At 40.6% G+C, this 26,036-nt stretch overlaps 1 protein-coding gene across 9 annotated transcripts in view; it reads left to right on the top strand.

Annotated features, from left to right (window-relative positions):
* The window catches only part of GHR (growth hormone receptor), a 313,209-nt gene that overhangs the window by 100,425 nt on the left and 186,748 nt on the right, over positions 1-26,036 (top strand). The window contains exon 1 of one of the 9 annotated variants that reach the window (XM_086361586.1): positions 8,407-8,613. The exons of 7 other annotated variants lie outside the window; for them this stretch is intronic. The gene's annotated coding sequence lies outside the window, so the exon portion shown is untranslated. Of the gene's footprint in view, positions 1-8,406; positions 8,614-20,988; positions 21,365-26,036 lie in introns of those variants that run through there. One more of the 9 variants, XM_086361587.1, reaches the window with a different exon arrangement.

The following is a 26,036-nucleotide window of genomic DNA, read 5'->3' on the forward strand; positions in this document are numbered from 1 at the left end:
CGGCAGGTCCTTTCACTAGTGCCACCTGGGAAGCCCTACCTCAGGCATACATTTTTCATAATACTTAGGCTGATTGTGTTTTAAGTTGTTTTTTTCTCTGTTGAGAAAACCTAAAGGAGGAGGGGGGCAAAACCTGACTTCTTTTTTTTTAAAGAGAAGATTTTATTAGGGTTGAGAGTTCTAGTTACATAAAATATATTTCTCTAGTTCTTAACTGAATCAAAAATGAAGCAAACAGACAATTTGGGGAAATAGTTTGGGGTGACCAGGTTTCAACATATTCGTGGGTTCTCTCAGCTATTTGAAAATGATCTTGAAAGACTTATTTGCATTCCCCAAATTAAAGATTTTAGCCCAAAGGAAAGACAAGTTATGTTTTTTGCTAAGGTTGATTTTTGGGGTGTTACACATTTACAAGAGTGTTTGAAGGGGGGACATGGATAGGACCTTTGTACAGAGTCAGCTGGCCAAAAGAGACACTTCATTGTCCTGTAATTTTGTGTTGCACAGGGGAAAACATCCCAAGCATTATGCCATTAAGGGGACCCAAATTACCAGATATGGAAGGAAAGCCAGTAGTTGGTTGAGCCACTTTGTGCATAAATGGTGGTGCAGGTTGACTGCCAAATTTCTTTCAACACAAGAAAAGATCATTTATATATTAAAAAATAAAATTTTCTCATCCATTATGTAAGAAATTTATGTATGTTAGTACTTAACAGAAGAAATGGCACAGATATATTCTGTGTTTCAGCAGTCTGTTGAAATATCTTGATTATTTTTGTGTGTGTGTTTTAAATTAGAGGGAATATCTTTTTTTATTTTATTTTATTTTTAAACTTTACATAATTGTATTAGTTTTGCCAAATATCAAAATGAATCCACCACAGGTATACATGTGTTCCCCATCCTGAACCCTCCTCCCTCCCCCCTCCCCATACCATCCCTCTGGGTCGTCCCAGTGCACTAGCCCCAAGCATCCAGTATTGTGCATCAAACCTGGACTGGCATCTCGTTTCATACATGATATTTTACATGTTTCAATGCTATTCTCCCAAATCTTCCCACCCTCTCCCTCTCCCTCAGAGTCCATAAGACTGTTCTATACATCAGTGTCTCTTTTGCTGTCTTGTACACAGGGTTATTGTTACCCTCTTTCTAAATTCCATATATATGCGTTAGTATACTGTATTGGTGTTTTTCCTTCTGGCTTACTTCACTCTGTATAATAGGCTCCAGTTTCATCCACCTCATTAGAACTGATTCAAATGTATTCTTTTTAATGGCTGAGTAATACTCCATTGTGTATATGTACCACAGCTTTCTTATCCATTCATCTGCTGATGGACATCTAGGTTGCTTCCATGTCTTGGCTATTATAAACAGTGCTGCGATGAACATTGGGGTACACGTGTCTCTTTCCCTTCTGGTTTCCTCAGTGTGTATGCCCAGCAGTGGGATTGCTGGATCATAAGGCAGTTCTATTTCCAGTTTTTTAAGGAATCTCCACACTGTTCTCCATAGTGGCTGTACTAGTTTGCATTCCCACCAACAGTGTAAGAGGGTTCCCTTTTCTCCACACCCTCTCCAGCATTTATTATTTGTAGACTTTTGGATCGCAGCCATTCTGAATGGTGTGAGATGGTACCTCATAGTGGTTTTGATTTGCATTTCTCTGATAATGAGTGATGTTGAGCATCTTTTCGTGTGTTTGTTAGCCATCTGTATGTCTTCTTTGGAGAAATGTCTATTTAGTTCTTTGGCCCATTTTTTGATTGGGTCATTTATTTTTCTGGAGTTGAGCTGGAGGAGTTGCTTGTATATTTTTGAGATTAGTTGTTTGTCGGTTGCTTCATTTGCTATTATTTTCTCCCATTCTGAAGGCTGTCTTTTCACCTTGCTAATAGTTTCCTTTGATGTGCAGAAGCTTTTAAGGTTAATTAGGTCCCATTTGTTTATTTTTGCTTTTATTTCCAATATTCTGGGAGGTGGGTCATAGAGGATCCTGCTGTGATGTATGTCAGAGAGTGTTTTGCCTATGTTCTCCTCTAGGAGTTTTATAGTTTCTGGTCTTACGTTTAGATCTTTAATCCATTTTGAGTTTATTTTTGTGTATGGTGTTAGAAAGTGTTCTAGTTTCATTCTTTTACAAGTGGTTGACCAGTTTTCCCAGCACCACTTGTTAAAGAGATTGTCTTTAATCTATTGTATATTCTTGCCTCCTTTGTCAAAGATAAGGTGTCCATATGTGTGTGGATTTATCTCTGGGCTTTCTATTTTGTTCCATTGATCTATATTTCTGTCTTTGTGCCAGTACCATACTGTCTTGATAACTGTGGCTTTGTAGTAGAGCCTGAAGTCAGGTAGGTTGATTCCTCCAGTTCCATTCTTCTTTCTCAAGATCGCTTTGGCTATTCGAGGTTTTTTGTATTCCCATACAAATTGTGAAATTATTTGTTCTAGCTCTGTGAAGAATACTGTTGGTAGCTTGATAGGGATTGCATTGAATCTATAAATTGCTTTGGGCAGTATACTCATTTTCACTATATTGATTCTTCCAATCCATGAACATGGTATATTCCTCCATCTATGAGTGTCCCCTTTGATTTCTTTCACCAGTGTTTTATAGTTTTCTATATATAGGTCTTTAGTTTCTTTAGGTAGATATATTCCTAAGTATTTTATTCTTTCCGTTGCAATGGTGAATGGAATTGTTTCCTTAATTTCTCTTTCTGTTTTCTCATTATTAGTGTATAGGAATGCAAGGGATTTCTGTGTGTTGATTTTATATCCTGCAACTTTACTATAGTCATTGATTAGTTCTAGTAATTTTCTGGTGGAGTCTTTAGGGTTTTCTATGTAGAGGATCATGCCATCTGCAAACAGTGAGAGTTTTACTTCTTCTTTTCCAATTTGGATTCCTTTTATTTCTTTTTCTGCTCTGATTGCTGTGGCCAAAACTTCCAAAACTATGTTGAACAGTAATGGTGAAAGTGGGCACCCTTGTCTTGTTCCTGACTTTAGAGGAAATGCTTTCAATTTTTCACCATTGAGGATAATGTTTGCTGTGGGTTTGTCATATATAGCTTTTATTATGTTGAGGTATGTTTCTTCTATTCCTGCTTTCTGGAGAGTTTTTATCATAAATGGGTGTTGAATTTTGTCAAAGGCTTTCTCTGCATCTATTGAGATAATCATATGGTTTTTATTTTTCAATTTGTTAATGTGGTGTACTACATTGATTGATTTGCGGATATTGAAGAATCCTTGCATCCCTGGGATAAAGCCCACTTGATCATGGTGTATGATCTTTTTAATGTGTTGTTGGATTCTGATTGCTAGAATTTTGTTAAGGATTTTTGCATCTATGTTCATCAGTGATATTGGCCTGTAGTTTTCTTTTTTTGTGGGATCTTTGTCAGGTTTTGGTATTAGGGTGATGGTGTCCTCATAGAATGAGTTTGGAAGTTTACCTTCCTCTGCAATTTTCTGGAAGAGTTTGAGCAGGATAGGTGTTAGCTCTTCTCTAAATTTTTGGTAGAATTCAGCTGTGAAGCCGTCTGGACCTGGAATATCTTGATTAAAGGCATCTTCAACTCAAAGCTTGAGGGTGACAGCGTTAGTACAGATAAATTCAGTTCTAATAGATTGATCTTTTCATCATCTTAACACTTCTTTCCCCCTGCTCTGGCAATCAACAGAACACTGTAAAGGTAAAAACGTTTTTCTCTGATCTTGAAATGTTAAGTCAAAAATCATCTCTCTGCACTGCCTGTACCCCCGCCTCAATTACTCCTAGCTCATCCTGAAAAAGAGCACCGTGTCTACCCATCACTGTTGAGTGCTGCCTGCGTGGGTTGCCATTGTTACTGTTTGGGCAACTTTTCTCACTCCTAAGGTTCTTTCTCCCCTTAGAAGAAAGAGTATCAAACCCAAAGATCACGCACCTTGTGCTGAAGTGGTTGGCTATGCTTCTGTTCAGCCAAGCCTCATTTACTGGAGGAGAAAAAGAACATTTTATTAGGGCCTATAATTTTCCAGACATTATGCAAGATAATAGAGGAGGCACAGATGAGGTCTTGCTTTTGAAGTCTTAGATCTCTTTCCCTTTGGGCACTGGGGAATGAGAAGGCAGAGCTGAAAAGCCGTGGATGATTTTAAAATTTATTTAGTTTTGTAAAGCAGATGATCACATTTGTCAGGCACCCTTTCCAATATTAAACTGTGTCAGTTTAACACCAAATATAATAAGCCTCTGTCTCCCTAAGGGAACTTCTAGTTTGATAAAAATCACATCCAGCTCGTTGTCGGACAAGCTGTGATAAATCTCCAGGCAAGAACACTGTAGTGGGTTGCCATTTCCTTCTCCAAGGGATCCTCTCGACCCAGGGATCGAACCCAGGTCTCCTGCATTGCAGGCAGACGCTTTAACCTCTGAGCCACCAGGGAAGCCCTATAAACTAAGCAAGAGTTTGACAAAGAAAGCATGCAGCTTCAGAGCTCAGAAAGATCCTGCCTGATTCAATGACTGAGGAAAACTTTCTGAAGGAAGAGAGAGGAAAATTTGGTAGGTTGTATTACAAGATGAAAAAAGCCAAAACATGGAGAGAAAGGAAAATACAGGGCACTCCAGGTGATATAGAACGTAACAGTTAAAAGTTGGAGTATATCCACGTAACAAATTGAACGACATTGAGTGTAGCTTGAAAGACAGAATGGGACCAGTTCGGATTGAACATTGATTGCCAGCTAAGGAGTTAGGGCCTGAGCATGGGAAGTCATTAAAGAATACTAAACAAGGAAATGTTATGTTCAGAGATGGACTTCTGCTTCCTGGCTGCAAAGTGCAAGAAGGATCAGAGACAAAAGTCAGAAAACAGGGGACCAATGAGGAATATGTGGTGGTTAATAGTCTTTAAAGTGAGCAAAGAGGCAGACACACTGTTGGTGAGGATCACAACAAAACCCCTTCACAAATTAGTGTCTTCCAAAGGAGTAGGGTCTGTCTAGAACACAAATTAAGTGAAACATCCAATGGAGATTCATTGCAGTAGGTGAATGGGTGGTCTAAATATGGAATTAGGAGCAATACCTAATGATGTAATAGATCAGTCAGCGATGTATACTGCTACTGCTACTGCTAAGTCCCTTCAGTCGTGTCCGACTCTGTGCGACCCCATGGACGGCAGCCCACCAGGCTCCCCCGTCCCTGGGATTCTCCAGGCAAGAACACTGGAGTGGGTTGCCATTTCCTTCTCCAATGCATGAAAGTGAAAAGTGAAAGTGAAGTCGCTCAGTCGTGTCAGACTCTTAGCGACCCCATGGACTGCAGCCTACCAGGCTCCTCCGTCCAAGGGATTTTCCAGGCAAGAGTACTGGAGTGCGGTGCCATTGCCTTCTCTGCAGCGATGTATACTGTAAGGCATATATTCAAATATATACATCCATGCTAATCCCCTTGGTTAAAGTCCTGGCCATCTCATTATTCTCTGCAGCATCAAAGACTGCAGTGCTGTGTGCTTTGACCAACAGTAAAGGCAGCTTTGGCCCATGTCCGGTTTCTTGTTCTACTGCTGTGCAGAAGTCTGAGTCTGGAAGGTGAATCTGGCCAGTTTTGAGTTTGACAGTCTGCATGAACGTGGACGTTCTGACAGGTGCTGTGTCAGACACAGCTTAACCCTTGGGTGGGTTGATTAGTTCCTGCTTGGTTGAGGCTTCAGCAAATTTCACATTTATAAATAATCTACTTGTCATCCCTTCCTTCCCTAAAATACAAGATCTGGAACTTCTTTTGGATCTATGATTTTTAAATCTTCCAAATTCACTAAATATGGAGACAAAATCCATTCTCAGGACCAGAAATAAAAATGAACGAATTAAATGACCCTTCATCTTTTCTAAGTTTATTATGCCAGCCCCAACTTCTTCACCTGAAATAAATTAAATGTAGAATTAGCACTAAAGAGAGAATTTGAATTTTTTCTCTTTTGAACACTGGCTACAACCTACAACACACATTGAAATTCTAATGGAAGAAGAAAAATTGTCATGTAGCTTCCCAGCTTTAGAAATAACTGACAAGCTGTGAGCCTTTTGAGGAAGACTTAGTCAGACATTCAGGAATGAATGGGAGCACTTAACTCTGAAATGATTGTTATGAAAGAAAAAGTCCATGCTGTCTTACAAAAGCATTCATAGTGCCAGTCTAGTTAAAAGGGCAAAATGAGCCATGGATGGAAGTCAGTGGCAACTAGGGGATTCTTATCTATTACCTACTCTTCCTCTTAGCTTTAAAGTAGGAACTTCCAGAATACCTAAAACATGTAGACTTCAGAAAACAAACTGAATTTAGCAAAGGAGGCAAACTTGAAAATATGCGAGCATCTTAGATGCGGAATAAAATTTGACCTAAGTATCAATAGTTGTTTCAAAACTGGCATCAATCAGTTTAGAAGCACTGTTCAGTTCACTTCAGTTGCTCAGTCATGTCCGACTCTTTGCAACCCCATGGAGTGCAGAAAGCCAGGCTTCCCTGTCTATCACTAACTCCCAGAGTTCACCCAAACTCATGTCCATTGAGTCGATGATGCCATCCAACCATCTTATTCTTTGTCATCCCCTTCTCCTCCCACTTTCAATCTTTCCCAGCATCAGGATCTTTTCAAATGAGTCAGTTCTTCACATCAGATGGCCAAAGTATTGGAGCTTCAGCTTCAGCATCAGTCCTTCCAATGAATATTCAGGACTGATTTCCTTTAGAATTGACTGGTTGGATCTCCTTGCAGTCCAAGAGACTCTCAAGAGTCTTCTCCAACACCACAGTTCAAAAGCATCAATATCTTTGGCTCTCAGCTTTCTTTATAGTCCAACTCTCACATCCATATATGCCTGCTTAAAGAACTATTGTCTTAAAAGTGAAATACTGTTCATTAGAAGGATCGATGAGATAATTTACATTTGTTTGTTATAAAAAAGTTACATATGGGGGAAAAGTGGGAATCTTGTAAGAACTCAAAGCATAAAAATGCCTTTACCTTTTCAAGGGAAAAAGTAATCGGAAATAAAGTCACAGGACTTTAAAAATTTTCTAGATGTGGCTGCAACTCAGTAGGCGCTGTGGAAATGACTGCTAGAGCCAAATCTTTTAGCATGCAAGATTTTTCAGTTTTGCACAAGCTGTGTCATGTTCAGAAGTCGATTGTTGGCATAAACTAAGTTACCTATTCTCTTAGGTTTTCATCTCTTTCAATAAGAACAGCTAAATAGTTTCTAGAGCTGCAGTTGAAGCTGCTCTGGCCAACTCTGTGGAAACATACTTGTGAAGTGTGGTACTATCATAGGACATGCAGATAAAATATACAAGGGACACATTTCTACATACACTGAAATATACATAGAAGCCTATTTGGAATAATTATGGTGGTGGTTTAGTCGCTAATTTGTGTCCGACTCATACAACCCCATGGACTGTGGCTTGACAGGGTCCTCTGTCCCTGGGATTCTCCAGGCAAGAGTACTGGAGTAGGTAGTCATATCCTTCTCCAGGGGATCTTCCCAGCCTGGGGATCAAACCCAGGTTCTGCATTGCAGTGGATTCCTTACCGACTGAGCCACCGAGGAAGCTCATTGTTTCTTAAAAGTAAAATCAAGGAAACTAATTATCGACTTTCTCAGAATATTCTCTGCAGTCATTTGAGGCAGCGAGTGTGGTATGCTGGTGCCTCTGTACTTAGGAACTGAGATGACCACAGATGTATGCCACTCATCCTGGATGTTCTGAACGGGATGTTCTGCCTGTACTGCCGTTTTATGGTCGCTGTATTATTATTTCAATGTTTCTCAACCAACTGCATCACATAGTAGTATGTGAAATATTTTGATTCTTGTTTTAATGGGTGTTTGCTGGCAGGTTTTCCAATAGTCCACTTGATTAAAATGAACCAGGCCTTTCAGAGCCATTAGCTGCAATTCAGGGAGACTAAACAGAACCCCCCATCTAGCTTCCTGAGTCTTGTCCTGTTTGTGTGACTTCAGGGAGAGAGATTGAGAACTGTTTATTAATCATTGTACGCATGCATGCATGCTGCATGCTGAGTCGCTCCAGTCGTGTCCAACTCTTTGTGACCCTATGGACTGTAGCCCGCCAGGCTCCTCTGTCCATGGAATTCTCTAGGCAAGAGTACTGGAGTGCCCTCCTCCAGGGAATCTGCCTGATCTAGGAATCGAAGCTGTGTCTCTTATGTCTCCTGCATTGGCAGGCAAGTTCTTTATCCCTAGCACCACCTGGGAAGCCCCTTATTAATAATTATGCCCCCACGTCAGACAGTGGAGTACTGAAGCACTCAAATTAGCATGCTTCTTGAAGGCTAGTGAGGAATACAGCTTTTTTCACTTTCATCAGGCTCTGCTGGCACCAGACCTCTGGGAAGCCTTGTGACAGGACCTGGCCTGAGCAGCATCACATGTGATTTGCTTTTCTTCTTGTAAGATCCACTCTGTGGCTTTTCTCTGGAATCTGTGAAGACAGTGTTTCTCAACCTAAAAGCTGGGATTGAGTAAGCTCCCCTTCCTCCTCCTACCAGTTGACTGAGGGTCAACTATTAAGCCACAAGGGTAAGTGCAATGGATGTGGGGGTGACTGTCATGGGTTCAGTGACTGGAACCAACCTGAGTCACCATTTCAGCCTTTGCATCTCAGTGTCATCACAGGGATGCATGCTCCACACGTGGAAAGTCAATATAGTGTGTCTCTAGCTTTCCATCTGTACCATACTTAATGTGCTTGTCACCTTTGACTCTGGCCAAGGATATAGACTTGGGGCTCTCTAAACTACTTTTGATTTTTTTTTTTTTTGCTTGTTCGTTTGTTTTTGTTTCTGTTTGGGTTTTTTGATAGGTAAGAAGTGGACTTATTTAGAGAGAAACACACTCCACAGTGTGGGCCCTCTCCAAAGGTGAAAAGTAAAAGTGTTACTCAGTTGTGTCTGACACTTTGCTACCCCATGGACTGTAGCCTGCCCAGCTCCTCTGTCCATGGAATTTTCCAGGCAAGTATATTGGAGTGGGTAGCCATTCCCTTCTCCAGGGGAACTTTCCAACCCAGGGATCAAACCCAGGTCCCCTGCATTGCAGGCAGATTCTTTACCATCTGAGCCAAGGTGAGGGTGGCTCAAAAGATGGCTTGGATAGTGTTTATGGACTGGGTAGTTTCATAGGGTAATGAGTGGATGGATTATCCCAACTATCCTGGGAAAGAGGCAGAGATTCCAGGATTCAGGCCACTGCCTACTTTTTGGTCTTTGATGATCTGGACTCCTGAACTGTCTTGGAGTCAGTGGGTATGTCACTTAACTTGGTGATGTGTTAATGATGAGCATACACTGAGGCTCAGTGTCCAGTGGAGGTAGACTTGTCTGCCATCTTGGACCTGTTTGGGTCTCATCAGTTTATGTTGTGACTTTGGACAGTGTCATTCTTTCAAACCGTGTGCTCTACCCTCTTGCCTCCTGATTGATTCCCCGCTCAAAGACTTTACTTCCATATTCTTATGGGAAAGAGAGGAGTGGCAGTCCATCTTCTTGAACTGCTTCAAGGCTGAGTATGGGTGTCAACCCTGACCTACTTTGTTATTTATGTCATTTTCTTGATGTACTAAGGATGCTACAATACACGCCTGTGTACTTGCCACCCAGATGAATACATCAAACGTAAACCTATTTCCCATGCCTGCTTCATAGCCATTGTTTGTAAAGAAGCAAACTATATGGGTAAATGTGAAGTCTCTAACATTTTCCAGTCTCGCCATTCTCTCTGCCACTCCAGAGGATACAGCTGTCGTGTATTGGCATTTTCACAATCCTGTTTGTATACTTTTAAATTTTACTACTACAAATATGAAATATTATACATGAACCAAATTATTTGCATTTTTTTCAAGTGTGTATTTTTTACTTTGGGTGTGGAATGTGTTACTCTGGCAATTGCTACTTTAACTACCAAGTATTTTGTTTTCAGAACTCACCTTCATGGTTATATTACCCTGGTTCATTTTTTAAATTGCTGTGTATTACTCCATATTTTGAAAATATCACTATCTATTCCCACACTAGTTGGAATATGAATTGATTTCATTGTTTTACTGAAATAATTGATACTGAAATAAATATCCCCTTGGGCATATGTAATAGAGCTTGTCTGGAGTACGTATCAGTGGAAACTTGCTGATCATAGGATATGTGCATTTTTGTGTCTGTGCTATATCGCCAAATTGCTCCACCAATTGCAAACCAGTTTGTACTAGTATCAGCAATATGTGAGAATCCTCCCTTCCCCAGGTCCCTGCCAGCACTTGATTACTCTCAGATTTAATTATCTGAGAGTTGATGGATACTGCATATGAATCTCATTGTTTTAATTTTCATGACTCATTATTTATGAAATTGAACATCATTTGTGCAGGGCCATTTGGATTTCCTCCTCTGTGTCTTTTCTACTCTCTGTCCATTCTTTTCTTGTCTATTCTCCCTATTGATTTATAGAAACGTGTATACATGTGATCCTAATGTATATATATATCAATATATGTTTATTTTTCATGATATGCATTCATATATATGTGACAAACCCTTTGTCTATTATACACATAGAAAATTTTGCCTCCCATCTGTTGATTGCATTGTAATTTTTATGACATCTTTTAGCACAGATAATTTTAAATTTTTGATATAGTTAAATTTCCTTATTATTCTGATTTTTGTGCCTTGCTTAAGAAATCATTTTCTCCTCCATGGTTATATTTTATATTAACTCCTCCCATATTCTAAAGTGCTTTAATTTACTTATGAAACTTTTATTTTAAATAAGTAGACTTTTAATTTACGTGGTGTTAATGAATGTGTATGGTGTAAAGCATGAATCTTTTTTCCCATGTGAAAATCTAGTCCCAGCGCCATTAACTAAAAAGCCTCATTCTGTCTCCATTGTTTGTATTGTCTTCTCTGTTATACACTAAAATCCCATATATGCTTTGGACTTTCTAGGCTCTTTTTTCCCACTGATCTGAACTTTCCTATCCTTACAAGATACCATGCCGTGTAAATACTATTTCTTTATAATAAGCATTTTTATGTTATAGTCAAAGTCTTCAAAAATTTCACTTGTACTTCATTATAGTGTAAGTCTTCAAAGTTTCACTTGAAGAATGCTATTAGGTATAGGTTTGGAGGTGACCTATTTTTGTCAGATTAAGAAAATTGTCTGTATTTCTAGTTTCTTAAGAGAATTTGTAAATAAATATAAATTATAACATCAGTCTTCTGCATGTTAAAATAACCATTTGACTGCCTCTTCTAAGATATTAATGCTGAAAATTATATTGAGCCTTCTGAAAATGAACTATCCTTACATTTTGAGTCTAAATCTTACTTGAATGGGATGTATTACTATGTCATTTTTGTTTCATTTTTTAGTCTTAAAATGTATTTTTGGTAAACATGCTTTTATGGGTATTGATGTAAATAATTTTTAGAAATGTTTCTTAGAAAAGTTAAAAATGCAGATGTTTTCCTTTCATTTTATTTCAAATATAGGCATTACCTAGGAAAAGGGATTCTCCATTTTCTGCCTATTGAGAATGAAAACATTCCTGGAACAAAAGCCTAAAACATCTCCTTTTCCTATTTTCTAAACTCTGTGAAGACTGTCACTTTTCAAAAAATTGTGATCAGGCTCAGCTTCTCTCTCCCTTCCTAGTCTCTCTGGTGGGCTGTGACTCCCTCAGTCTTCCCCAGGGAGGGTCCCCAGCACCACCCTGCTAATTCTTAAGACAGCAGAACCTGCAAGGACCACATTGACAGCACTCACCACATGTCCGTGTATCTGTCCATGTACCCCTCAGTCGGGCTGCTCACTCCCACATCAGGCACTGTTAGCAGTCCCGTTCCACATGCACCGTCTATCTTTCTAACAGAGTAGAGAATCTAGTACATTTTAGTAATCCTTTGAGATAATGTCAACTATTTCCCATATTTTTATTGCCTAAAATGTATTTTCATCTTTTTTGATCAATAAGAAATGTGATTAATATTGTTTTGACAAGCAATATGGAGTTGAATTAGCCATCCGGTTTTGCCTTTCTCTTCCTCATCATTTATTTATTCATCTAGTATATCCTTACTGCATGTTTTCTCTTGGCCTGCCATGGTTATAGGTATTTGGAGGTACAGCAATGAACAGAGTGGATAAAGTCCCTAAACTCATGTAGTTGATATTCTAGTAAAAGAATAGAGAAAAAAAGTTAACGACTATACAATATAAATGCTCTGGGGGAAAAAAATGAGTTTAAGGGTTATTATTGATGTAGGTTATCAGGAAAGAGCTCACAGATAAAGTGATATTTGAATAGATACTTAAAGGAAGTCTGGGAGAAAAGTACCCTGTGCAGAGAAAATGGCATATGCTGCCTGAGGGCTAAGAAACATCAAACAGTCTAATGTTGTTGGAGCAGAATGAGCACAAAAAAGTAAGGTGGTCGATGGTGGCAGAGATGGGGATGAGAGTCGGGGGTGAGGGTTGAGGGGATCAAACAAGATGCTCATTACCACTGTGAGCATTTTGGCATTTACTCTGAGTGAAATGGGTACCATCAGAGAGTCTTAAACAAAGAATTGACATGTTCTTGTTTTATCAGGATTAAGATCTTCGTGGGTTTATGTCTTTGGACATAAGATATTCAAGACCAGAAAGTAGACCAATTTAGAAATTATTATAATAATCCAGATAAGAAACATTAGTGTCTTGGATAAGGAAAATAAAGATGGGGATGGTAAGCAGTGATCACATTCTGGATATAATTTGAAAGTATGTCTAACAGTATTAGCTCATAAATTAATCAGGGGTATGAGTGAAAGGCCTGAGAATCTGGAAGGATGATGGTGATTTAGGTTGAAATGACCAAGACTATAGAATGAGCAGGTTAGGATGGTAAAATCAGAAGTTTGGTTATAGATTTATAAGTTTGAGATTCCTATCAAACATCCAAGGGAATTATTAGTCATTGGATAGATGAGTTTGTCATTCAAGAAGAGATGTGAATTGAAATTATATGTTTAGAGAACATAATCATAGATGATATTGATGTCATAATACTGAATGAGGTCACCTAAGGAATAAGTGTAAATAGGGGAAAAAGGAGAGGAGAAGTCCTAGGGGTGTTCCAGTATTACATGGTTGAGAAAATGAAGAGGACGCAGCAAAATTGACCATAACTAAATGTCCAGCAGGGTGGGAGAATCAGTGGAGAGTGTAGATTATCACGAAAGAGCTCACAGATAAAGTGATCAGATTAAGGTAGTGTTTCAAAGAGAAGGCCACTGTGTCGTATATTGTTTTAACAGTTCAAATGAAGATAATTAAAAAGTAGCTACTAGATTTAGCAATGTATTAATAGAAGTCATTAGAGACCAGGACAAAAGCTATTTAATTGGAGTGGTGAAGATTAAAGTCTAATTTGAGTGCATTTTACAAAAGAGACAAAAATTAATTGGTAATAAAAACATAATGCAATTCCTTCAAAAAATTTTACTTTAAAGGGAAGAAGAGAAATAGTTCAATAACTACAGGATAATAATGAGTAATTAGAAGAGAATCTTGTTTTTGAGACAACAATTTCAGCATTTAAGATTTTTTGTCTTCTTGCAAAATAGCTCCTTTAGTAATTATTTAAATTAGAATCTTTAGGTTGTAAACTCAGTTTTCATATGACTCCGGCTCTGCTGTCCACCCATGCAAAAGACTTAGGGAGCATTTAGCTGGGTATCAATTTCTAAATAGATGGTTATTTCTCTACCACTTTGAAGGTTTTCATTTGTGTCCTGTTATCTGTTGTTGATGAGAGAAAGTCTTCTACTTGTCCATTTGAGTTTCTTGCTAGGTAATCTGCCTCTATGTAAAGTACTTTTTAAGGTTTTTTTTCTTTATCCTAATGCCCTAGAGTAGGTTTACTTTTTATTTATACTACTCAATGATTACTTTTGCTTTTAACCTGAAAACTCATTTTATTCTTTAATTTTTATAAAATTGTCAATAACAACCGTTTCCAAAACTTAATCTTTGCAGTTGGAATTTAATTCAAATTCCATCCTGTGTATGTTGGAGCTTCTCAATCTGCTTTCTTTGGTGTGTAATTGCTCTTTCACATTTTCCAGTACTATTGTCTTAATTTTTTTTTTTAAATAAGCCTAGCATTGAAGTATTTAGCACAGAAGAGGAAGTACAAAGTGTAAACTTGCATATTGGCTGCATTTCTGGCACTAGTTATTTTTATGGCTAACATACTGTATCATGCAGCTTTGTGCAGGATTAAAAGCCTAAGGTTAATTTGATATCAGTCTGGCAAAATCAAGCCAATTGAAATACTCTATTTTCTCTTCTTGCTACACCTTCATTCCTAGAGAATAACTAAGAAACTGTCCCTTTAAAAATGCATAAAAGAGCAGAAATAAAAAGGTAGGAACTCCAACAAAGAAAATAATGAAAAGGGGAGGACATATATAGATAATTCACATTAAATGTTTCAAAGAAGTAACCTCACTCATTTTCAAATAACTATATTAAAACAGTAGAAGGTCATTTTTACCCATCAAATTAGCAATGATAGGGGGAGAATAAATTTTTTTCTGACGGTTGTACACTGATATTAAAGTTCTCTGTTGCTCTGATCGAAGTCTAAATTAAGATAGTTTGAAAGCATTGAGTAATATTTATCAAAAAACTTTATAAATTTTTACCACTTTCACACAGTAACGTTGTTTCTGGGAATCAATCACTTGGCAATAAATGGAAATATAGGCCAAGTCCCCTCCCTGCCAGGAGATACTTATTGTACCATTACTTATGATATTTAAAAATTAGAAACAATCTATATCAATGACCTACAAACTTTTTGACTACTGTCCACAGTAAGAAATAATCAGGTCTTCACAGTGAGCCAATAGTCATACACACACTTTAAAAAAAATTTTTCATGTGAAGAAACCACCATTCCATTCCATTTGTCTTATTAGTCTGTTTGGGCTTCTATAACAGAAGTACCATAAACTGAATGGCTTATAAATAACAGAAGTTTATTTCTCACAGTTCTGGATGCTGGGAAGTCTATGATCAAGGCACCAGCAGATTCAGTGTCTGGGGAGCACTCACTTCCTGGTTCACAAAGAGCTCTATTTGCTATGTCCTCACGTAGCAGAAAGGTGGCACAGGCTCTCTGGATCCACTTTTATAAGGGCCCTGGTCCTGCTCATGAGGGCTCTACCCTCATGATCTAATCACCTCAGGACCCCCGCCACGTCCATTTCAAAATATGAATTTGGGTGTCAGGGAGCACAAATATTTGTTCCATAGCATCATTCCATCCCATCCATTTAAACAAATTGACAAAGCTGGTTGAGACACTAAATTGACTCCACAGCCTAATTATAGATTATGGCTCAGTTTAAAGAATACTCACACCTGAATAGGAATATGATGGAATATTAATTCATACAACCATTTATGTTCATCTTTTATTTTGGTTTAGGATGTGTGCTAAGTTGCTTCAGTGGTATCTGACTCTTTGCAACCCTATAGACTGTAGCCCCCCAGGCTCCTCTGCCCATGGGATTCTCCCGGCAAGGATATTGGAGTGGGTTGCCTTGTCCCCCTCCAGGGGATCTTCCTAATCCAGGGATTGAACCTGTGTCTCTAATGTCTCCTGCATTGGCAGGCAGGTTCTTTAACACTAACACCACCTGGGAAGCCCCTGGTTTGGGATAGGTGGGGATTATACTTTTTCAGGCAGCAAGGGAGAGGATGTTTCCATGTAACTCCATACAGTGGGGACTTACTATAAAGATACCAGATCTCTGTGCAGGTTCCCAGTCATCCTTCTGTATCTCCCTGTATCTCCCTTTCACTACCTCATGTACCTTTCATGGATTCTTCTTGATGTCCTCAAGCTCTCTCTCCTCTTGTTACTTCTCCAAGCTGATAGTCTGCCTGGGTCGTCCAACATTTAATTTCAATCATTTCTTACTGGTCTGTTCTTAATATTGGGACTTCATTCTCAGTCTAATCAGTCAATACAGGCTGAGCCAGGTTGATTTCGTTTGAATCAACAAAGAATTGCTAAAAGCTGCATTTCCTAGAAAAAGTGGCAATATAATTGGCAGATGCTTGAGACACTAATGTTAAATGGAAAAAGAAAAATAAACAAATTTTTGGTATGGGATCTTTTTGACCTTTGTTTTAGAAACTATTAGAGAGTGACAGAAAAGGAATCTAAAATTTGTTTTACATTATATTAATTCTTACCAAACTTCTACAAAAATAAGTATTGTATGTTTATAACCAGGGGAAAAAAACCCAAACTGGCTCTGGGGAAAATGATCACTTTGCAAATTCACATCATGTACCCCTACTCTTTTTTTACCCCTACTCTTGATTTAGCTCATGTTCTTGGTATAAATATCTAAATTTGAAGTATCTACAAATAAAATTCGCCTTGAAACAGAAAGCCTCATGTTTGGATGCAGCCTAGTCTAGGGGGACTGGGTGCAAAAACTTAGAAAGATCCTGTTCCTAAGGCCCCATACTTCCCTACTCTTTGTATGACCATTATTTACTGCCAGATTTTATTTATCCAATAAATCCCCTAGTAACTTGAGGTTTGCTAATTTTGTTTGGGATAAGGTTGGGCAGAGTGTCCCCTGTTTTCTTTAATAGACCAAAATATTTCTGTCTGTTGATGATGGTCATTACTGTGGGCCCTAATAATTCCCTAAATAAAGCTGCTGCTGCTGCTGCTGCTAATAAAGCTACTCATTTCTAAATACTTTTGGTTTCAGTGCACTAGAATTCATAATTCTTCTTAGAAATGGAAGGGGTGCCTCTTAAGGCCCCATGAAAAAAATTCATGTCAGACTGTCATGTGCTCCTGTCAAGTTTCCCTTTTTATACATATTGAGGATGAAATTTCAGCTTATGCTTTTACATCCATGTGTGCTAAGTCGCTTCAGTTGTGTCCGACTCTTTGCGACCCTGAGGACTGTAGCCCACCAGGCTCCTCTGTCCATGGGTTTCTCCAGGCGAGAATACTGGAGTGGGTTGCCATTTCCTTCTCCAGGGGATCTTCCCAACCCAGTGATTGAAGCCAGGTCTCCGCATTGCAGACAGATTCTTTACCTTCTGAGCCACCAGGGAAAGCTTATGCTTTTAGACCTCTTGATTTTTCTTTCCCGCTTCTTTTCAGTTGAACCTGAAAAATTCAGTGAAAAAAAATTTTTTCTTTCAAGAATAAGCTAGAAAGACCTCGACTGGCTGGTCAAAAAACCACTGACTAGTTAGTCCTTTAGGAGTACTTAAACCCTTATTATCTGAGATCCAACTTCAAGCATGTATGTATGCTCTATCGCTCAGTCCTGTCCGACTCTTTGCAACCCCATTGACTGTAGCCCACCAGTCTCCTCTTTCCATGGGATTTTCCCGGCAAGAATACTGGAGTGGGTTGCCAGTTCCTCCTCCAGGAGATCTTCCTGGCCCAAGGATCAAACTTTTGTCTCCTGCTTCTCCTGCATTGCAGGTGGGTTCTTTACCACCAGTGCCATCTGGGAAGAGCTTCCCACTTCATAATGAGTTCCAGAAATCTTCCACAGAGGTGGATGCCCTCATCCAAGTGTTTGGTGATCCAGCCCATCAAGCCAGGGGGAGTGGAGAAGGAAAAGTGAAAGGGACGTACATTTCCTGAAAGATGTTTCTGCCACTACTGACATCCTGTAACCAGAAGTGAGTCTTAGTATGACCAGAGGTGGCTGCAAGGTTGGCTGTGACAGGTGCTCTCTTACTGGGTTCTATTACTAATTGAAAGTGGGGAGAGTGAATGTTGGGGGATAACTGTAACTATTAACTCACATGATGGGTTATATTAATTGTATGAACAAGGAAAATCATTTGAATGTTTTATTCACAGGGGTACCATGATCATATTTGTTTCAAAACATAATTTTTCCATGAAAAAATGGATTGGAGGGAGTCTGAGGCTCCTCATGGGTGTTATGAGGCCATTCCTAAAGTCTCAATGAGAGATCATGGCTAGGACTTGGTGGTAGCAGTAGAGAGGATAAAGGGGATGGAATGAATTCAAAAGATACCGAAGAGCTAAAGTTGACAGATGAAATGGGGGCAGAAGAGGTAGAAAAGGTAACCCCTAGATTTCTGGCTTGTGTTGAAGACTCTGGAGGAAGACAGGGTTTAGAGATGAGGTATTCATGGACTCCTGAGTCTGACTTTGGAAACATCTGTCAGAAGGGCTGTTTCTACTTGTCCAATGTATCATTCAGAGTAAATGAACTCACAGTCCACCAACTCACAGTCAGGGAGTCTCAAATCTAGTCATTGTCAACTAATCTAATCGAATGAACATTTCCCTGTAAGGTTTTTGTTGTTCACTGGCTAAGTGGTGTCTGACTCTTTGCAACCCCGTGGACTGCAGCACGCCAGGCTTCCCTGTCCTTCACTGACTCCCAGAATTTGTTCAAATTCATGTCCATTGAGTCGGTGATGCCATCCAACCTTCTCATCCTCTGCCATCTCCTTCTCCTCCTGCCCACAGTCTTTCCCAGCATCAGGGTCTTTTCCAGTGAGTCAGCCCTTCACATCCGGTGGCCAAAGTATGGGAGCTTCGGCTTCAGCATCTGTCCTTCCAATGAATATTCAGAGTTGATTTCCTTTAGGACTGACTGGTTTGATCTCCTTGCTGTCCAAGGGACTCCCAAGAGTCTTATCTAGCACCACAGTTCAAAAGCATCAATTCTTCCATGCCCGGCCTTCTTTATGATCCAACTCTCACGTCTATAAATGACCACTGGAAAAACCATAGCTTTGACTTTACAGACCTTTGTCAGCAAAGTGATGTCTCTGCTTTTGAATACAGTCTAGGTTTGTCATAGCTTTCCTTCTAAGGAGCAAGCACCATGGCTGCAGTCACTATCCATGGTGATTTTGGAGCCCAGGAAAATAAAATCTGTCACTGCTTCTACTTTTTCCCCTTCTATTTGCCATGAAGTGATGGGACCAGATTCCATGACCTTAGTTTTAAGAATGCTGAGTTTTAAGCCAGCTTTTTCACTCTCTCCTTTCACCCTCATCAAGAGGCTCTTCACTTGCTGCCATTATGGTGATATCATCTGTATATTTGAGGTTGCTATTTCTCCCAGCAATCTTGATTCCAGCTTGAGGATTCCCTATGAGGGTTCCTTATATTAAATGGCTTTGTATGTGTCACATGTCACAGAATTATCTATTGCACACACACACAGGAAAGCCAGCCAAGCAGGAGTCTTTTAAACAGTAAAAGGCCTTGCTAATTTCAGCTATGCTCATCAATCATGAACAGTCTTTTTTTCAATATATTATTTTTTAAAACTTTTTATTTTGTATTGGATGGTATATAGCCAATTAACAGTGTTGTGTTTGTTTCAGGTAAACAGCAAAGGGACTCAGCCATACGTACATATGTATCTGTGCTTCCCCAAACTCCCCTCCCATCCAGGCTGCCACATAACATTGAGCAGAATCCCATGTGCTATATAGTAGATCCTTGTTTGTGTCCATTTTAAATATAGAAGTGTGTTCATGTCCATCCCCAAAACCCTAACTATCTCTTCCTCCAGCTTTCCTCCCAGCAACCATAAATTCATTCTCTAAATCTGTGAGTCTGTTTTGTAAGTAAGTTCATTTGTATCATTTCTTTTTAGTTTCCACATATAAGAGATGTCATACAATATTTCCTCTTCTCTGTCTGACTTACTTCACTCAGTATGACAATCTCTAGGTCATCCGTGTTGCTGCAGATGACATTATTTCATTCTTTTTAATGGCCGAGTAATATCCCAGTGTGTGTGTGTGTGTGCGTGTGTTTATATATACATACCACATCTTCTTTATCCTTTCCTCTGTCAATGGACATTCAGTTACTTTCAGGTCTTGGCTGTTGTAAACAATACTGTAATGAACATTGGGGTGCATGTATCCTTTCAGATCATGTTTTTCTCTAGATATATGCCCAAGAGTGAGATTGCAGGGTCATATGGTAACTTTTTTAAGGAACCTCCTTACTTTTTTCCATAGTGATTGTGCCAATTTACATTCCCACCAACACTGTAGGAGGATGAATGGTCTTCTTGTATTGGGAGCATGGACAGGACCATTGGTCATATAAGAATAATACTCACATAGCTTTGCATGCAGGCTTCCCTCATGGCTGACTGGTAAAGAATCTACCTGCCAAAGCAGGAGACACAGGTTCATTCCCTGAGTCGGGAAGATCTCCTGGAGAAGGAAATCGTAACCCCCTGCAGTGTTCTTGCCTGGGAAACCCCATGGACAAAGGAGCCTGGCAGGCTATAGCCCTTGGGTTCGCAAAATCAGACATGACTGAATAACTAGCAGCAAAGCTTTGCGTGCACAGCAGCTCAACCCACACTCAGTGGTGGGAATCATTGTGATTGTTCTAACTGGTGAGGAGGCTACAGGAAATCTGGTGAAGCTCCAGATAATAGCCACTGATAGGTACTATAATTAAACATGGAACTTTAAGTATGTTGGGATCTCCAATGGGCACTAATGTTTTAAAATTTAATTGCTCACCCTTCATTTAACAAATATTCCACTTTCTATACTCTGGGTTCTTGGGATCCTTCATGGAGATTCCAGCACCTCTGCCCTCCTGGAGCTTCCTTCCTTGAACTCCTTAGCTGTGGGATTAGATTCCGATAACTCTCCCTGTCTTCAGCCCCTCTGGCGTATGGTCTTTGTCAAATTCTCATACGTGGCCTTCTCAGTTGGTCTGGCTGGCTCCATCCTGATGAGCCTTGTGTGCCTCCAGCCCAGGCCTGGCCTTCACTTCAGTTGGCAGAACCCAGCCCTGGGCAAAGGTCGGGGGGTTCGTTATGTGAGGCAATGCGTTGTGTGCTCTAATCTTTTCTGGTACCAGGTTGTGTGTGTGTGTGTGTGTGTGTGTGTGTGTGTGTGTGTGTGTGACTGGGAGGGAGGAAGAGAGAGAAAATGTAATTGATTTGGGGAGGATTTGGGGAAGGTTTATATAGGAAAGCAGCAAGACCAAGAATCTACTGCCAAGCGGTGACCAAGAAACGTTCACCATATTCCTCCTCCAACCCCGCACTGTTTGCCAACTCTTAACCAAATTAGCATAGTGCGGTCTGCTTCCATACATGACTGAATGAATAAGGAAGTTTAGACGTCCTTGCCATAAAGCCTGGAGGAACCATACGAAAATCCAGCCTCAGTTTCAGGAGTGTCTGCTGGACTATTGGTTAGTATTTCCCTTCTTGTTCACTTTGCTTTAAAGGGTGAGAGTCAAGTCTCTTTAAAAAAAAAAAACAAAAGTGCTTTTGCACTTGACCTAGTCGCTTTCCTCCTCCCACCTCGCTCTTCCCTCTTCTGGCTTTATTCCTCCCTCCCTCCTTGCCATCCTCTTCTACTCTTCTTCTGCTCTGAATGAAACTTCTTTCTCCTGTCCAGCAGCCTTTAAAATATTCCAGTTAGGCAAAACCTCAGACTGCCTTCCTCCCTGTCCAATGACCATTATAATATAATTTAGGTCTCTGAAGTTTATTCTGTGAATGAAAGGCTAGCTTTCTGCATGTGTAAGAAGCTGATACATTTTGAGAAAGTTGACAGAAATAATAATTGGCACTCAGGAGACATTTCGGGGTTATAATTGTGGTTCATGTTTTACTTTTCAGCAGTCAGTTTGTATTTTAGAGGAGTGTCATGAAGAAGTGCCACCACGATTGTATATTTGTTTTGCATTTTCTTCCAGGTTTCCTAAAGTCTTAGGGATGGCCAGCATATTGACGAAAAGGAAAATAAGACTTAGTTTTTTTGTACTGCTAGCTGTACCCATTGGCTGGTTTGCTTTGATGTCTCAGGTTCCTACCTGCATGCCTGATTAGGGCTGTCCTGTCATGCCATGGACTTTGCTTGTGTCTCAGACAGTAAAGAATCTGCCTACAATGCAGGAGACCTGGGTTTGATCCCTGGGTCAGGAAGATCTGCTGGAGAAGGGAATGGCTACCAACTCCAGTATTCTTGCCTGGGGGAGCCTGGAGGGCTATAGTCCATGGGGTCGCAAAGAGTCAGACATGAATGAGTGACTAACACACACATGCATTGTGCCTGATATGATAGGAAATGCCACTTATTTTATCTCATTGAAAAGCATTCAGCTGAACTTTCAACAGAAGGATGTGCTCCTACCCCCTTAAAAACATCTATTTTAAAGTCCAGGGGAATCTATTCATTTCTGCAATGATTCATTTCAGGCTGAATGTGTTAGGTATTGCAAGACAGTGGGGGATACAGAGATGACCCTCAGGGGAGAGAAAAGAAAGTAGTGGGCATCTCAGGATGCTATGGTGGAGGTTTGGCAAGGCACCTAACTTCTCCTGGTAGGGAGTGGGGGGCTGTTGCTAGAAATGGATTTAAGTTGAACTGACCTTGAGCTGAGGTTTGGGGAATGAGTACCTGGGATGAATGAAGTGGGAATAGGGTGGAAGGACACAGGGGTGAAGGTATGAATAGCCTGGAGCCTTCTGAGAAGGTTCCTCCATAAGGAGGAGGTTTGGACAAGGGGTGGAAGATGGACATGGAAAGATAGGAGTCCAGGTGAGATCACACAGGACTGGAAGGACCTTGCTAAGGGTTTGTCATTGATACTAGATAGAGTGAAACAGACTGCCAAGCTGCACTTGGAAGGAGAGCTGTGTGGTGTCAGTGTGGAGAATAGATTTTTGCAAAGTGCTAATCAAGATTATTCTCGGAACTTCAGGCTCAGTTTGCTCCAGTCCTGAGGGCTGGCTGTGAGTAGATTTCATTTCTCGGTTGTTCCAGGGCTCTTGTCTTAACTCACAGAAGGTGGCTAGGGCAGCTCACTGTGGAGCTGGGAAAGGCCAGGAGAGCTTGGCTCATCTCACCTCCACACGGGTTAGGATTTGTTTGTGCTGAATGCCTAATGATTCGTGATATTATATGTGACAGCACGTGTGAGCCTAAGGGTGAACTGACTTTTTGCTCCTTGGTAATAGAGCAACATGTTAAAGACAAGGTGAAGTACTGAAAAGCCCGCTGGACTGAGGACGAGAGGCCTGGGTGCTACTCCCAGCTTGGCTGTGAACAGCAGTGGGGTCTTGTACTCATCACTTATTCCCTTTGGGCTTTGCTTACCTCATCTTTGAAGTGAGACCTTTACAGTAGCACGGTCCTTAGGGCCCCATTCAGCCCCTAAGCTCTCTGATTGTGATACCATCTCCCTAGTCATCCTCCCAACCCCCACCATCACTAATGTTAGGCTTCCAGACATTTTTTTTTCTAGAGAAACTAGTAAACCCATTTCCTTAAATGAAGTTGTAGTTTGAAGAATATAATCTAGTGAGCATGGGAAGTAATTTCCAAAGGAAAAAGGAATTGTGATTCGTGCTCTATCCTGTGCCAATGGTAAAAGGGGACCAGGAAGCCCCCTGCACCCGACTTTCTTCTTTTTCTCTTGACTTTTTCTGCTTGTCCCTCCTGTAAAAGTAGAGAGGAGATTGGCTGTGAATTCTGAGGGGACTAAGGTAAGACACTGATGGGAAAGACTGACCTGTGAGGTCTGCCTCCTTCCAGAGGAGCAGTGAAGCCTTTCCTCTGGCATAAGCAGCCAGCCACTCAGGTCGATGTTGGGCAGAATTTTGAGTAACTATGACCTTCTGTGCCTTTGTGAAATTCTCTTGCACTTATATCCAGCATCCTCAGGTGATATTCTGGCTGCCCACAGATCAGCCCTAGGCCCATCCCCTAACTTCCAAAGTACCCTCTGCTCTCTTTCACGCAAACTAACTCCTATAAGCAGAGTGATAAATAGATGAGGGGAAAGTCTGTGTCTTACCCTGCTGCTGCTAAGTGACTTCAGTCGCGTCCCACTCTTAGTGACCCCGTGGACTGCAGCCTACCAGGCTCCTCCGTCCATGGGATTTTCCACGCAAGAGTACTGGAGTGGGTTGCCATTGCCTTCTACAGCGTCTTGCCCTGTGGAAACTTACAACAACACAGGCACTGAGAACTCATTCATTCCACAAACAGGGGTTTGTTACCTTGTGACTTCTGTGTCAGGGCACATTTTTATAGTAGAGGGATGAAAGGTTAAGTCTCAGGAGAGTATGGAAGGCTTCATGGAGATAGTGATATTTGAGCATGATTTTGAAGAATCGATAAGTTTTGGGTTTGTCCAGCAGCAGCCTTGAAGGTAAAGGAAGAGAGACTGTGACAGCAGCTGTTTTAAGCCTAAAGAAGTGTGGCAGGCCTGGAGGGAGGAGGCACTACCTTCCAGAGAGAATTCTGAGATAGAATCACCCCCTTATGGTAACAAGTTACACATGGTGTATATGGAGTAACCAAATTATCACTTGATAGTTCAGCTAATGTGGGAGCCGTAACTTCATTAAGCAAGTTAGAAAATGTATGAGATGAAGCCGTTTGTTTGTTAGGTGGGAAGCTGGGGGCGGGTAGGAGATGCTGAGTTCATTCAGTTTGGACAGGACTGATTTCAGAGGCTTATGGGCATCCCAATGACTATTTCCCTTTGTCTAGGGCACCTGCCCTCTGGTTCGACATTTACATGATGCTCTGTGTAAACTCGGAGAAGGCAATGGCACCCCTCTCTAGCACTCTGAGGAGCCTGGTAGGCTGCAGTCCATGGGGTTGCTAAGAGTCGGACACGACTGAGTGACTTCACTTTCACTTTTCACTTTCATGCATTGGAGGAGGAAATGGCAACCCACTCCAGTGTTCTTGCCTGGAGAATCCCAGGGATGGGGGAGCCTGGTGGGCTGCCGTCTCTGGGGTCACACAGAGTCGGACACAACTGAAGCAATTTAGCAGCAGCAGCAGCAGCTGTGTAAACTGCCACGGTGGGATTCCCTGTAGCTTTTCTTCCCCATTTGGAAGTAAAGTTTTGACTGGTAAGATGGTCACAAGTGGTTGAAAGTGAAAAATTCATTTGAATCACTTTTCAGTTTGATGGGAAGATGAATGTTTTATTACTGCTCTCGAAGATGTGAAATAACTGATTTCTCTCAAACAGATTGCAATGGAAGGTGTGTTAGTGTCTGTTCCTTTGACTTCTTCATAGGAGGATGGTCTTCTTGAATTAACAGCCATTCAGACTTTAGCTCAGTCCGCTTGTTCCAGCTTCATTCACTAGCCAACTGATTTAGGAGAAACATGACCAGATCGCTGAGTTAAGTTTCCTGAGTCATGCTGTGGTGGTTCCATGGGGTGGTAAAAATAAGGCTCCTGGAAAATGAACATTCCATTCAGGGGTCCTGAAAACAAGCCCTCCTGAGCCAAGATGTTAGATTTACAAGGACATGTACAAAGATAGCCTGTCCTCCCTTCCACAAGACCTTTTCCTCCATAAATACATGCGCCTTGTCCTTATCTTCTCCCGACTCTATTCTTTCATAGATTTTGACCTTGATTTTGATTTGTCTTTTCATTGACAGTTTTTTAATTTCCTGTCTGACATGAGGTTAAAATGAGAAGCAAGGCCAGCAAACTAATTTAGATGGGATCTCTCAGGCTTTCTCTGGAATCAACTGATCAACTCGTCCAGATTGATGTGTTCAAACAATGAATTGCATCAATTGACCCAGAGATGATTAGATTCTAGGCACCCAATTTACACTGGCCAAACCTCATGAGATGAATGCCAATACATTTGTTTGTTTTCCATGTCAGCTGTGAAGCAATTTCATTTCAGCTTGTTATTGTATTAATTTTCCAGAGAGAACCCAGAAAACAAGACAAGAATCGGCAGGTCATTTGGCAATTGTAGAGTTAGAATGGAGAGAACTGAGTGGCCTCAAGGGAGAGCATCAGCAGGCTCTGAAAGGAAGATTCTTGTACCTGTCTCTGTATTGGGACATTCTTGTTGGTCCTAAATAGTT

This window comes from Bos grunniens, chromosome 20 (assembly GCF_055505025.1).
Source record: "Bos grunniens cultivar Pamir isolate PY7600 chromosome 20, Bosgru_T2T1.0, whole genome shotgun sequence".
Classification (NCBI taxonomy): domain Eukaryota; kingdom Metazoa; phylum Chordata; class Mammalia; order Artiodactyla; family Bovidae; genus Bos; species Bos grunniens.